The sequence below is a fragment of the Haemaphysalis longicornis genome, unplaced genomic scaffold, assembly GCF_048455015.1.
Source record: "Haemaphysalis longicornis isolate Haplotype H1 unplaced genomic scaffold, Haemaphysalis longicornis Haplotype H1 scaffold_3, whole genome shotgun sequence".
NCBI lineage: Eukaryota > Metazoa > Arthropoda > Arachnida > Ixodida > Ixodidae > Haemaphysalis > Haemaphysalis longicornis.
The window spans coordinates 88,699,505-88,713,667 of NW_027526335.1; the positions used below are offsets into that span (position 1 = coordinate 88,699,505).

A 14,163-nucleotide genomic window follows, 5' to 3' on the forward strand; every position below is an offset into this window, starting at 1 on the left:
CCCAACAGCGTAGTCTTCCGACAGGGAGTTCAAGCGTGATGGCGTTTACCGGCTCGCCAACACGATCAGTGAACGCCAACAGACGCCTTGTTGGTAATCAGCGGCGCGAGCGCGCCATCAGACAGAACCGACAGACGTCCTGAAGGTGTTTTTAGGGCCTAAACAGCAGCGTCTGTCTGGCATAGACGCTAAACGTCAACGTTTGTGTTCTGATTTTTCCCTTCAATAAGTATACCAGTCAGACGGACGATAACATAACGATGTCAAGATATGCTTTGGCTCATACCACGGCAAGCACAATAGTTTGCAGCCTCGGTTGCCCTTCGTCAAGAACAAACTGAATCGGCTGTACAGCTTTCTTCGAGGGCGTGTATGCAGGGGTTCTATCTTCCTTTTTTGCGCAGGCCGCCCGGGGCGGCCCTTGTAAAATCTTTTTCGCTCGTCGCTGCCGTCCACGGTACCTGTTTGCTGTACCTATTATGTCGCCGCCACTGCATGATTCGGTCGCTATCTAATATTGCCTTGCATTATCCCCACTTGTTACAAATTCAGAGTTTTTCGCACTGTTAGCAGTCGTTTTACACGACGGGTTTGATGCGCCTGGCATGCCCGGAGTGACATCGCTTGTAGTATTAGCGCGACGTTGCTTGTCTGCAAGACGGTGCCGGACAAACAAGCGTTATCAACGCCAGAATTCTAGCGGCACATTCCATTTCATTCGTGGCTACCGTGGCTTGCGCAGAAAAGGTCGGGTTGACCTGCGATGGCTTTTCTTGAGGCTAATAAGGGAGCTTTGGCTCAATCGCTTGCAGCGCTAGCAATGTGGCCTCGTCTGCAAGCTCGGTGCGTGAGAAATAAGCGTTAGGACAGCCAGAATTTCAAAAATGCAGCATAAACTAGACACAAACTACAAGATTCGTTGACAACTTACGTAAGTAAATAGTTGTCTTAGGCGAGCCCCAACCGCTCGTCAAGATAGCTCAGTGGTAGCGCGTCCGCTTACTGTTTTGAAGGTCCATGGTTCGATTCCTCGTCGAACCTCGCTGTTTTTTTTTTGTTTTTTTTTTCCGGGTGAGGATTTTATTAGCTCTTTTTTTTTAAGACCAGGGTAAGCGCCTGTTGCTTGCTTTCCATCACGCCGACATTTACCACCCTCTTCCTAAACCCAAAGTAGCTTGTTGTCTCGCCCCTTCTCCCTTGAGAAGCCCGCCGTGAAAACAAAACCAAAACAAACGTCGAAACTTCTTTACAATATCAGTATATATGTCAGTTACTATATGTGTATTCACTTTTGCGTTTAAAAACCTCAAATTCAAGTTATAAACACCTTTCAGACTTTGAAATCAGAAAGATAGTTACCAATATTACAGCACTAACACAATTTCTGTCAAACATAAAGGTGCTGCTATTGAAGTCTGGCAACTATCTCTCACTTTTTGTGTGTTTGTTCATGGCGTGTTGTGCCGGGTGGTTGATGGTTCAGTTTTATCTATTTCAAGCTTAAATCGTAGTTATAAAAGCTTTATGGGTGATGTCTACGCTTCCAACCTACGCGTGTGTCGAACATGGAGACCCGGGAAGAACGATCATCGCCGCATAAAATAGTGCGCGTCAAAAGTGGATGACATTGCGTTCGAACAAAGCCTGCTGCCTGTTCGTGTCCGCGAGATGAAGACGACAGTGAAGGAGAATTGTACGGTGGAAACATCGTTTTTGCTAGGGTAAGTACGCATTTTTTATTATTCTGTATTTGGTTGGAACGAGTTCAGTGGTTCACTAGACCCCCATCTCATTTACTCTGAGAGCCTAGGTGATTTAGCATACTTGCTTCGCGCCCAGTCCACCGTTTCCGCAGAAGTCAGCATCAATTTACGCTGAAGCTAGACCTTGGCTACGGTGCTCGCGCTGTAGTACACGGCTGCTAAAAAAAAAAAGAAAGCGTACACTTGATTCTTTGGCTGCCGTCTCGTAGGTGGTGTGAAGTCTCCCCCCCTACCCGAATTCCGTGCACTGCGCTTCGCAGCTATTGCGCTCGCTAGACCGGCTGCCGCCGTTGCGACCTTGCGGTCTTCGGGCCGCGATATGCGTGCTGTTCTCGTGACGCTCGGCCACAGCGTCGTGAAATCGCTCGCCAACGCACCCCGACAGCATACGCGTCGACCGGGTGCTGGCGGAGTTGTGCTGGAAGAAAAGCAGGCAAGAGATGAGGGCGCACGAGGTATAGTTAAACAGATGAGAATTTACAAAGTGGAAGTGAGAGAAAATAGTATGCAAGGGCAGGAAACGGTGAGTGTTCGGGCCGCGCGCCAGCGAGCGAGTGCGGCGATTTCACGACGCCTGAAGTTGCCGAGCTTCACGAGTCCGGCACGATATGACGACGCCCGTCTGAGAGTTCATAGAGATATAGAATTCACATACGTGCAAATTGAAGGTGAAATGCGCGCATGTGGCCTCGCAGGGAGCTAGCATAGTCTCGGGGTAGTTGGGGAGATTTCACAACGCCTACGAGGCGCCTGCCGATTCCGTCAGAGTAGCTCTCGGGAAGTCTGGGGCTTGATATCAGAGGCATATTTAATGTTTAAATTAGTGCAGAAAATTGAGCGAATTCGCAAGTTCTCATTTTCGCAAAACCGCAGGCCATACAGAGACTAACAAGAAAGCGGTAGGCACTCACTCAACTCGATTTATATTTGAGAATTGAACGTGCAGATACAAGTCAGACATTGAAATGGAGGAGCCTCAACTATCACTCACCAGTACCTATTGAAAGCAAGGGATGCAGATTAGCTGCTAGCATGCGTTCCATGCAAATTAGCTCAGCAGTGAGCTTTGCATATATCATGCATACCCCACTCACAGTACCTGCGGGTCTATTAAATACATTGTTACTGTGACCTAAATTTCACTTGGGGTGTTCCGGGATTGTTCTTATTAGTGCCTTGGAGGTTACTGTCTTTAAGCGATTAAAAATCTACTTGATGTAAGCATTCGTGCTTTGTGTGTGCTCTTCTTGTATTTCAACAAGTGTCAGCACACTCAGATTATGCACCTGCAGGTGCTGCTGCTGGCTGTCCTGGGTGGGCTGCCTTCCAATCCAGTTTCAAAACCTTTGCCAGGGCCTCCCTTGGCCAACCGACACTGCACCTGCTGTACCCAAGTACTGCCTGGCCTTTCGTTGGTGCTCTGTACGCTTTGCTGCCAGGAATGGTCATTCCTTCATCCATCATCTGGCCGCTTGGACCACCCGTTCAGAAGCCAGTGCATTTGCTCGACACATCGGTCCAGGCACTGCTGCCATACCGGTGCACCCACCGATTATGTACTTTCAGGTTAGTTATTGCATGTTGTGGAACCTGCCATGATGTATACCTGTTAGCAGAGCTGTGGCCTCTGATTATATGAAACATTTTCATGAACCAGTGTTGTGTGTTTGGAGTGTGTCATTGCTTAGCAGAGATATTGAAGAGAATCTGGGGCCGATGACTAAAGGGCAAAAAGAGAAATTGGACTGACTTTGAAGCAAGTATTCGTATGTAATCAAGCCAAGCAAACATTTAGGATCTTTCGATATGGTTTTGAACTTGCAACAAAAACTCGTGTGAAACTAGTTTCCATTTTAAGTAAGCTAACAATTTTATCTACTTCAGATCATACTGCTATTAATCATACTATACCGAAAAGTACATCCTGCAGTCTGTAGAATTCCGACAGCGCTTTTTTCGCAGTCTCTCATGACAGGCACTATTCTCAATAATTGGAAGATAGTGGAGGTAGCACCAATCTTTAAATCAGGAGACTGTACTTCACCATTAAATTTCCCTAACAAGCACCATATGCAAGGTCGGGGAGCGTTTCATCCACTCTCAGGTGGCTAATTATTTATAAAATCACAATATCACATTCGAATATCACCACGGTTTTCACAAGGGTTACTTGAGAAACACAACTTTCAGGATTTGTTCACGATCGACATTGATCCATTGACGCAGGCTTACAAACTGCGGTAGTTTTTCTTGATTTTTGTAAAGCATTCAATCGCATTGCACACCACAGACTACTTTTCAAACTTCACCCTAATGTCCTCACTTGAGCGAAAGATTTTCATTCTTCTCAAATGCAGTTTACTTCTCCTAATAACTGTAACTGTATACTTTTGGTCGTGCCACTTTGTTGTCCGCCCAGGCAGGTTGCTTGGTCCTGTCTATCTTCCATGTTGCATATCCTCCCATGTAGGTCTATTTGCAGATGATGTTGTAATTTATCACACAATTTCTTTCAACTACTACCGTCAATGCTTTCAATCTGATCTTAACACAATTTTAACTCCTGGTGCTGCAAATGGCTAATGTCGCTTATCTCTAAAACAAAGTGCATGACTTTAACGGTTGCAATTCTCTAATTGTAAATACTCACTTCATTAACAACAGCCTGATTACCTCTTGAGACAAAGGTGTTTTGGTAGGCCGGTAGGGGAGGGGGGTTGCATGGTGGATTTCAAAAGGTAGATCAATTGGGAAAATAAGACGTGTGATTAATATTTTCATTTGCACTCCAAAGCTCGCTTTATTTCATATGTTTAACTGACTGCAGTGGCTAGGGTGGTGTCCTGTGGAGGTGAATGTTGGTTAGATACCGCTTGGTGTGGCCGCTTTTCAGATGGAGGCAACACGTTAAGACGCCCGTGTTTTGAGATTTCGGTCTGCACAAAAATACCCAGGTGGTCAAAATTAATGCGAAGCCTTCCCCTACAGTGCTCCCCATATCCCGAGTGTAGCTTTGGCGTGTTAAACCACCGTTTTTTTCTTTCTTCATGTTTTTGGAATATTACCTGCTGCTGTAGCAGGTGCAACATAAAGGTGAAATTTTGCATGTTTCCAAGAGCTAAATATAAAGGCCATATTGAAGTGCGTTTATGGGTCTATCTCATAGCAGTAGTGAAAGGTTATATACTCTGGTGCAGGTTAAGAACGGCAATGGCTCATGTAGTGTAGTCCAGTGTTTGACAAAATGCCGTGTAGGCAGGTAAAAGCATTATTGCAATGATGAAACGTAGGTCACTGACCAAGTCAAAAAACCCATTTAACGGTTTGGTGCTTGTTCACGGTGAGCATGTGTCGTGGAAAACGAAGCTATATATTTTGCATTACGCAGTGCAATGAGTTTGCATAGATATGGTGCGGATTGCCATCCATTATATTGATAATGTTGGGCGTCATCTGAACGATGAGGGACTCTACCAGTAATCGAGAAGATAGATTGCACTCAGTTGTCAGTAATTTCGCCTTGTTCCAGTCGACCACGTGTCCCGTCCTCTCACGGTGCTCTGCCAGTGCACTTGTTTTTGCATTGCCCTTGTTCACTTCGTTTCAGTGCTGCGTTACTCTTCTGTGCAGATTGCCTGTTTCGCCAATGTACACTGATTTGCATTCAGCGCATGGAATCTAATAAACAACACCCGGAAGCTTGGAACGTGAGAGGGGGTCCTTCACGCTGACAATGTCAGAACGCAGCTTGCTAGTGGGCACATGCACGATGTATGCACTGCGTTTCTTGAAAATGCGTGCGGTTGTTTCACTGATGTGTGGGACGTAGGTAATTACTGCACGTTTGGATGCAGTCCTTGTGGCTGCCTAAAGCATTGTATTCAAAAAGAAGCTAAGAGGGCGACTAGCAGGAATCCGCATTGACATTAGCAGGCAGAAGCGTCCACAAGGCCTGTGTCAAAACGTGCTGCAATTCTCGTCCTACACATCAATCAAGCTTTTGCACGCATTTTCAAGAAACACAGTGTGCACATCGTGCACGTGCCCACTAGCAAGCTACGTTCTGACATGGTCAGCGTGAAAGACCCCCTCTCACGCTTCAAGCTTCCAGGTGTTGTTTATTAGATTCCGTGCGCCGAATGCAAATCAGTGTACATTGGCGAAACAGGCAATCTGCACAGAAGATTAATGTAGCACCGGAACGTAGTGAACAAGGGCCATGCAAAAACGAAGCCCAAACCAGCCCTGACACCAGAGGTCACATCCCTGAAAAGTATTGCATGTGATAGCTGGCATCAGAACTCATAGCTAACTCATAATTTAGCAAAAGCAAGCATCCCCTAATATGAAACTTCTGGCACAATAAATGGTCTCACATGTGAGAGTTTTAGCAGTCCGTCTGTTCCGTCACGTACGTAGCTAGCGTGTTTACCGGGACCCGTCTGGGCACTTAGGCATTCTTCACAGTGGGGGGATTAGTTCCGCACGCCGGCCGCGGCGGCCGCTTTTCTGATGGAGGCGAAAAGCAAAAACGCCCCCGTGTGTACGAGATTTCGGCGCACGTTAAAGATCCCCAGGTGGTCAAAATTAATCCGGAGTCCTCCACTACGGCGCGCCTCATCGCCTGTGTTGCGTCGTCGTGTTAAACCCTACAATCAATCAATCAATCAAGTTCCGCACGCCTGCCTTTGCCATGTCCGTGCCTCCTCGCCCTTCCGCGCGCGCAGGCGCAGACCGGTTCCGGCAACCCTGTAACAACGTAACCAACGGAACGACGGACTGCTAAAACTCTCTATTGTGCCTGAATGCCATTCATGAATAATGGTTTGCAGCAGGCCCAGCATGGGTTAGCTTGCAAGAAAAAATGCTACAGGGTATTAGTTTATTCCCCAAAGTGTTGCTTTTTAGTGGCAACCTGTTTGGCAATATTTGTTACCCTTTTACCACATGGTCTTTTGTTCACAAGGTCATTGAACCCTTAATTCTCTCTATCTACAGCTCTTTTTCAGATCTATGTGGCCAGGCTGCGTCTGCGGAGCCCACTGAAGCCAGGCTAAAGGTGGTGCGAAAGCACCTTTCGCAAAAGCACGGCGACATGCAGCGCAAATAAATGAGTGAGCAGCACAAAATGAACTTCTCTATTTTTATTTTGCTAAAAGGCCTACATACTTGCCAAACTTGTAAACCAGTTCCACACCTCACAGCATGTGTCCTAAGTCAATCTCGTCATCGGACCTATAGCTTCACCAACAGACTGCATTCAGACCGACAGACTGCATTCAGACCGACAGACTGCATTCAGACCGACAGACTGCCATCAGACCGACAGACTGCCATCAGACCGACAGACTGCCATCAGGCCAACAGGGTGCCATCAGACCGACAGACCGATATGCCGAATTTCCGGATTGGCTGTCGGTCCAACAGCCTGAATGTCTGTTGGGATTTCTCTTGGGGGAACGCCGAGTACCCGAAGGGTGGTGACTTGGGGAATGGGAGAGCCGTGGATGGTCACTTGTGGGTTCGGGGTAGGGCTGTGGGGGGCGGCCGCGGGTGCGGGCTCGGAGAACGAGGAGGGCAGACTTGCTTGGTTCGAGGAGAAGGAAAAACTTTATTAATGTACAAGATAGAGTTAAAGAGAGGGAGAGGCGGTTAGGCCTCTATTGCGTGGGTGGTATTTCTCAGTCCGGGATCCCATTGGTCGAGGCCGCCGCCCGTGCCCGCTAGACGAGAGCCCGCTGAGACTCTATAGTCCGAGCAGCCGGACAGGGCCGCCTCCCAGCCCTCCCTCGTTGGCTTCACTTTGACTTTTAACCCTGGATTATACTGGCGGGCCCATACCATATGATACGTGTCTGCCCACTGACCGCAGAAGTTACACGAACCCGAGAAGGACGGGTTGATGTGTTTTAGCATTGCGGGACTGTACAATGAGCCCGTCTGCAGCCGGCGAAGCCTTGGCGGTGTTGCGACGCTGATTCCCCGAAAACCTGCCGTTGACCCTCCGTCATCGACTTGCCACGAACCGGCGTATTCACAGTGGCGAACTTTGCGCCTACTTGAACTATGCGCCTTTCAGCGACCTCGTAGCTTCTCAAAGTGCCAACCGGCCAGCGGCGGTGCTAACAAAAGCAATGCTGGGCGCCCTGCACAACAAGCCTCGGCGGCGTGCCCGCGCCTCATTGTCATGCCCTCTTGTGGCGTGTTGTCTTCAATAAGCCACTCGAAGAATATTTCCACCGAGGGATGCAAAGCGTCTTCGTGGTAGTGCAACATCGCCAGGACAAAGGAGGGCTCTGACTACGGCGGATTGCCACGGCGGGAGCAACCTGGCGCTCACCTGCCCAGGAGAGGAGGGCTCTCGTGCGTGTGCGCGTGTGTTTTGCGTGGTGGCGCTCCTATCAGTGCCATGACCTCCGTGATTGGTGCCTCCTGACGTCAGCCGGAGAAAAAGGGTGAAGGGGAAGGGACCCAACGTGCCTATTTAATCCCGCGCGCGCAGGAGCGCACTGCCCGCTCTCATACCAAGATGTAAATACTTGTATATAAAGTTTTCTTCTTCGTCAACTTGCCCATCATGACTGCCCCGGCACTTCACCAACCTCGGCCCACATCGACCACGCTACCATGGTTCGCAACAGTGGAGACAGCGGTGAAATTCCCAACAGTGGAGTCAGCCCCTGGCTTCCCAACAGCGGGCACCGGGAACGCCCGCCTACCGAGGCGCAGGTATGTTGTGACCTCAGAGAATGTGGTTAGCGGGTAAGGGACGAGTGTACGGTCAGAGCCAGGGAATTACCGTAAAAACCCGCGTATAATACGGACCCGCGTATAATACGAGGTGTAATTTGGGGACAGCAAAATCAGAAAAAAAAGTTTTCATCCGCATATAATACGAGGTAAAGAGCACAGAGAACATTTATTTGCATTGCAGTTACCCTTCAGCCATTGTCAGTTTTCGCTGGCACTGTCTCCCGACGTCCATTCAGTCATCGTCAGGTTCGCTGCCGCTGTCTCCTGAAGTCGCCTTGTTGGAAATGTCTTTCCACAGAAAATGGTCCTCAGTGCCATCAAGGGCGTTCGAGATGCCGCATTTCTTAAAAGAGCGACTGAGGAGCTCCTCTGGGATGCTGGCCCACGCATCCGCGATCCAGCCACAAAGCACCGCTGGAGAAGCCCGCGTCAGCCATCCGGTAGCTTACGGTTCTCCTGACCTCATCCACTGTTGGTAGCAGGACCTGATGCAGTCTTTGAAAGGCTTGTTGATGCAAACGTCTAGCGGTTGCATCTGGGATGTCATTCCTCCTGGAATGGCAATGAGTTCGATGCGGGGTTCGCGCAACAACTTCCTCACGGAATCGCCCAGGTGGCAGCGAAAGGAGTCCAACACGAGCACTGACGGGAACCCCCAACAGTGCTGCAGGCCGCCGACACCACACAGACAAATCCAGTCAAGCACCAGTTGCTTTCTCCACCCGCGAATGCTGCCTTCGGTGACGCCGAACTGCCGTCCTGCGGCGGAATTCCTGGTGGTCTCGCCACATAAAAAAACCTTTTCTTTTAATTGCCGCTGAATACTGCCTTCATGCACCCGACATTGTGATAGACTTGCGGTGAACGTGCCGATCCTTCGCGTGGTCAAAACAATCAAAATGGAGCTGGCTGAGAGAAGCAGCAGCCAGCTAATACCACCGCAAGATAGCCCACCCCCCGCTGAAACCTAAACCGAAAGTGCAAATTTTCAGCTGAAAACTTTGAGACCCGCATATAATACGAGGCACAAATTTTACATAGTAAAATTTGGAACAAAACCTCGTATTATACGCGGGTTTTTACGGTAAGTCAGAGGAACTCCGGGGGAGAGACGCTCGGGCGGCTGTGTGCGCAGCCTCGTTCCCTTCTACTCCCTGGTGGCCAGGTACCCATACAAGTTGTTTTATATATTGTCGGATATTTCTGGATTAGCATTTGTGAGAATTTTTCTAGCTAGGAGTGCTATCCGACCCCTGATGAAATTTTGGCAAGCTTGTTGCGAGTCAGACATTATGTGCGTTGTGTCAGAGTGAGTGGCGGCCAAACTCAATTTTACTCGTTTTCACCGATAGTTCATCCACCTGTGTTCCCTCGTGCAGGACCGCAACCGTACAGATGCCCCCCGGTGTGGGCCCCGCTGCGTCTACATAATACTACACGCCTTTACGGGTGCCATATTGTTTTGTTATGGCTGTTGCTCGGGCTTACCTTCTTCCTGAGTTACGGTCAGGATGCATATTACGGGGCAGAGGTTTAACGATTAGCTTGCGACGCCAAGCGGGAGGGATGTCCGCTCTGTATTTAGTGGTAGGGGGTAGAGCGATGCGGAGATCCTCAAGGACCTGCATGCCAGTAGTTGTCATTGACAGTCGCATGATATGGCTCGAGCCTCTATGAGCTCAGTGATCGTATTGTGCATCCCGAGCTGTGTTAAACGTTCGGTGGACGTTTTAGAAGGGAGTCCAAGGGCTCTCTTAAAGGGACACCGAAAAGCTTTCTGAAGGTGGCAATCAAATGCATTCAGGTGGTAGAACACATAACGGGGGATTTTTGAGCCAAGTGTGAGCCCCATACGTTGTACAGATAATTTGTAAACAATTTTTGAAGATCGCCTTTCTCAGCCGATGAGCGCGACGCCGCAGCGAGCCGACCGCGGGTGACGCAACGGCGACCGCGGGTGACGCAACGGTGATCGCTGCTGACGCAACGGCGAAGGCGCCCCCTGATTCGCCCAATCGCCGGCAAGGTCGGCTGCCGGCGGCGTCACTGTCATTGGCTTCGGGCTGCTCTTCCTCCTTCCTGCGCGATCCCAAGGCAAAGGCGGCAAAGGCGGGTTTGCAGTGATTGACGCGAGCCTAGGCGCAGGAATGTAGCTAGCTGCTTTGAAGGAGGCAGAGAGGGAGGAGGAGTCGATCGGCAAGTGGGGAGAGGTGCATTTAATTGCTTCTGGCGCAGCTAATACTGAATGTAGATCAATAATTCCAACGCCATTGCATCGCTATATTGGTGCTACGTGACAATACAGGCCTTTTGTAACTTTTACAGAAGGCTTTTCTGGGTCCCTTTAACAATTGACCTGATCATAATTTCAAGTTTTGTCGTAGCTTGAGATAGGGCACTGCATATGTTTTGCGGCTGATGACGAAGGCCTGCACTAGGCGGAGCGTCTCGCATTCCTGGAGACCCCCGTGTTTGCCTGATACTCGACCGATCATGCGGCTGATTTGTTCACACGTGGATTTAAGTTTGTTATGCCTTTGTTATTAATTTGCAGGCCCAGCACGCGGATGGTCTCCACTTCGGATATCTGAGTGCCGCCCAAACTAATGTGAATTTTGGGTACTTCTACCTTGTCCCGGGTGATGTGAAGCAGCTCGGATTTCGCCGGCAGGCGGGGGTGGTTTTTCGGTAAAGGCGGACCGGGATGGCTTCGTTCCAGTAGAAAATGTGATGCGGCACTTTGCGTCCCTCAAAAGTCAGGACCGCCACATTTGTTTGTCCGAGTTTGCGTATGTTGAGGATTTGGGCTTAAGGCGAATATATGACCCCTGAGATGTCTTGCTCCGTCACTGCCGGGTCTACGTTGATAACGCTCGGGCACGTATCTTCGGCTGGTTTGAGATGCGCCTGCACTCCTCGCCGTACGCCGTCGATGATGAGCTCTCTCACGGAAAGCACTTGTTTTATGCGCTCTGAATTATGCACGATGTTTTGGTCCCACGCAGGCCAGATGGTCAATTCATGCGAGGCTAGAGGGATACCTGTAGCCGTGCTGATGGCAGCTCCAAGTTTGTTCGTGCCTTTGTACGCGGCAAGGTTTATCGTGTCTCTTGGCTTAATTACGACAACGGAGTCTTCTCTTCCCAGCTTCGGCATGAACGCTGGCTTCCAGCTGGCGCTGCGCGGCGTCTGTCGGCGCCGGTGTGCATTCCCAGCGCGCTGCGTCCCAGTGGTCACACCGCCTTGGCGCAGTTTCTCCTGATGGCGTTCCGTTTCCTTCTTGATCGCGTATTCGGTGAACTCGTCAAATACTGGTTGATTTGTGGGCGAAGTCTGAACTTCGACGACTTGCATGGTGTCTGGATCATATCCCGTCGCGCAGTCGTCATGGCGCCAACCGCCCGGCGCTGCCCTCCCGCCTACCTGACGGGTGGTTAGGCTTAGCGCGGCGTGTCGATGATCGTGACCGAACTTCGGCCGTAGTGCAGCCAATGGTGGGCCCACCTGGGCATTGTTGGTGTCCACAGAGTCCTGGAGGCTTCCCGAAAATGGTCCAACTGATTTTCGGGCGGTACGAAGTGAATTCAGGGCGGAAAACGAATTCATTCGGAGCTGACACGACGCACGTCAGCTCTGTTGGTGCGCACGTCATCTGGATAACAACACGCATAGACGATAGTCAAAACTCTAACGAAACCCGATCTTACGAATTCCCCAATTTAACGAACAAATTCGGATTTCCCCAATGGTGCCTGTACTGCTTGATGCTTTTATTAACTAGAACTAATAGATCCGGCGCCATTCCCGATTTAACGAAGTATTTCGAGAAACATGCACATTTCAAAAGTAGTAAATTGGAGTGTTTTTTTGTCAAAACGCCACGAGCTATATTGCGCCACGTCAGAAAAAAAAAAAAAAAAAGGCATCTAGTACAGTTGGTTTCCGGCGCACAAGAGGTTTCAGGGAATGCTGACGACCTAGAAACTGCTGAAGCTCTTGTGCCCGCTCGAGGCCAGGTGGTGGACGTTATTAGAGAGTTTTAGCATAGCGTGCTCCGTCCGCTAACGCTACGGCGGCGGGTAGCGGGGTGCGACTGGGGAGAGCAAATTCGTCACGGTGGGTTGGATTAGTTCCGCGCGGCCTGCCTTCGCCATGTCCGCTCTTTCCCTACGCTGAGGGGGCAACCTCCTCGCACTCCCCGCGCGCGCATGCGCAGTCCGGTCCCGCTACTCGCTAACCTTAGCGTAGCGTACGGGAGCCCTTGCCCAGGCGCTTAGGTGGCGCTCACGAAGGACCCAAGGACGACTCGGGCGCGCTTGTGTGCTACGAAGCCAATGCCATAGCGCACGCAGGCGAAAATCGCAAGATATTTTGCCAGAAAATAAGTGCGTTCCCCGTACCCCTAACGTTTTATTGTTATGTTCACCGCGGTTTTCAGCGCATTGTAAAATTATCGCCGGGCGAGTTACTATGGCTGCCGGGATGCGCCACCCTTTAAATAACAAAAATCGGGGGTGGCTGTCTGCTTTTGGAACAGCCTAGCAGACGATGGTAGCAGCGGTCTTTGCTTAGGGCGCATGCGGCTACTCTCGCCGAGTTTGCCGTATCAATCCATCATACGGCGCTGATCGACCGAACGGTAGACGCTCCCGCGTTATTGGGGAAGCACTTGATCCAGCGGCGCAATCAATGGGCGGAGCCACGAAGACCCGTGACGTCATAAATAAAAAATAAAATCCGCTTTTACTGGGCGGAGCCACAAAAGCCTGTGACGTCATAACAAAAATAAAGAAAACAGACCGAGTGAACGCCACAAAATTTTGCTTTTTGTTCTTTTATTATATTTATTTTTACGAAAAGCAGCGTGAGCCGATGTTGTGGCTGGGAGTTCGGTGGCATGCTCGGCGTTTGTTTTACGAGAAGCGGCGGCGCGGAATCGTGGAGGAATCTCGAGATGATGGCTCGATGCACTGCGGGCACCACCAAGTTCCAAAGTGTGTTTGTGTGTCCGCCTTGTTTCAGCTGATCAGTTGGGGATTTCCGTCGATGTCAACATACGTGCGTGAAGTGGGTGGTGCGTTAGGGCCCGGTGGACAGCACTTGTGTTCGATGATGCGTTTGTGTGCGTGTCCGTTTTGTTATTTGATCAGTTGGTGCGTGCTTGTAGTGCACATGGGGGATGCGCCAGGGCATTGCAACCGCTTTGTACGTTTTAAAGCGAAGCTTTTTACCTCTACCCAAGAAGGATTCTTTCGCGACCGTTGGTGTCAACAGAAAACTCCCGCGAACCATAAAAGAATTCACTGGCACCGCCAGGAATCGAAAGCCATAACCGGTTGTCCCACGCGCAGACGGGGAGAACAAGTGGTGCACTCACCAAGCACATCTACGGGTTTAACCCCTGCGTTCTCGCTGAATGCCACGCGGTAGCGGTTAAAGGTAGCTCACACCAACCCGTGGCACCTCTCTTCTAGTACACCAATGTGCTAAATCCTGTGGCTTCCAGTGTTCACGTTAAAACTGAAGCAAAATGGAGAGACGAGCTAGTTGGTTCGCAATTTCCATGAGTGAAACTTAAGCGCAAAAAATTTCCCTTTCTCGTCCCTGTGAAAAATTTTTTGCGCTTAAGTTTCACTCATGGAAATTC

General features: G+C 50.0%; 1 long non-coding RNA gene across 1 annotated transcript; it reads left to right on the forward strand.

The window, feature by feature from the left end:
• The first annotated feature begins 1,083 nt into the window (after positions 1-1,083).
• On the forward strand, positions 1,084-7,067 carry LOC144173324 (uncharacterized). Its single transcript, XR_013323222.1, has 3 exons — positions 1,084-1,721; positions 3,056-3,329; positions 6,762-7,067. It is a non-coding gene; the product is annotated as an uncharacterized LOC144173324 (long non-coding RNA).
• Positions 7,068-14,163: the final 7,096 nt, after the last annotated feature.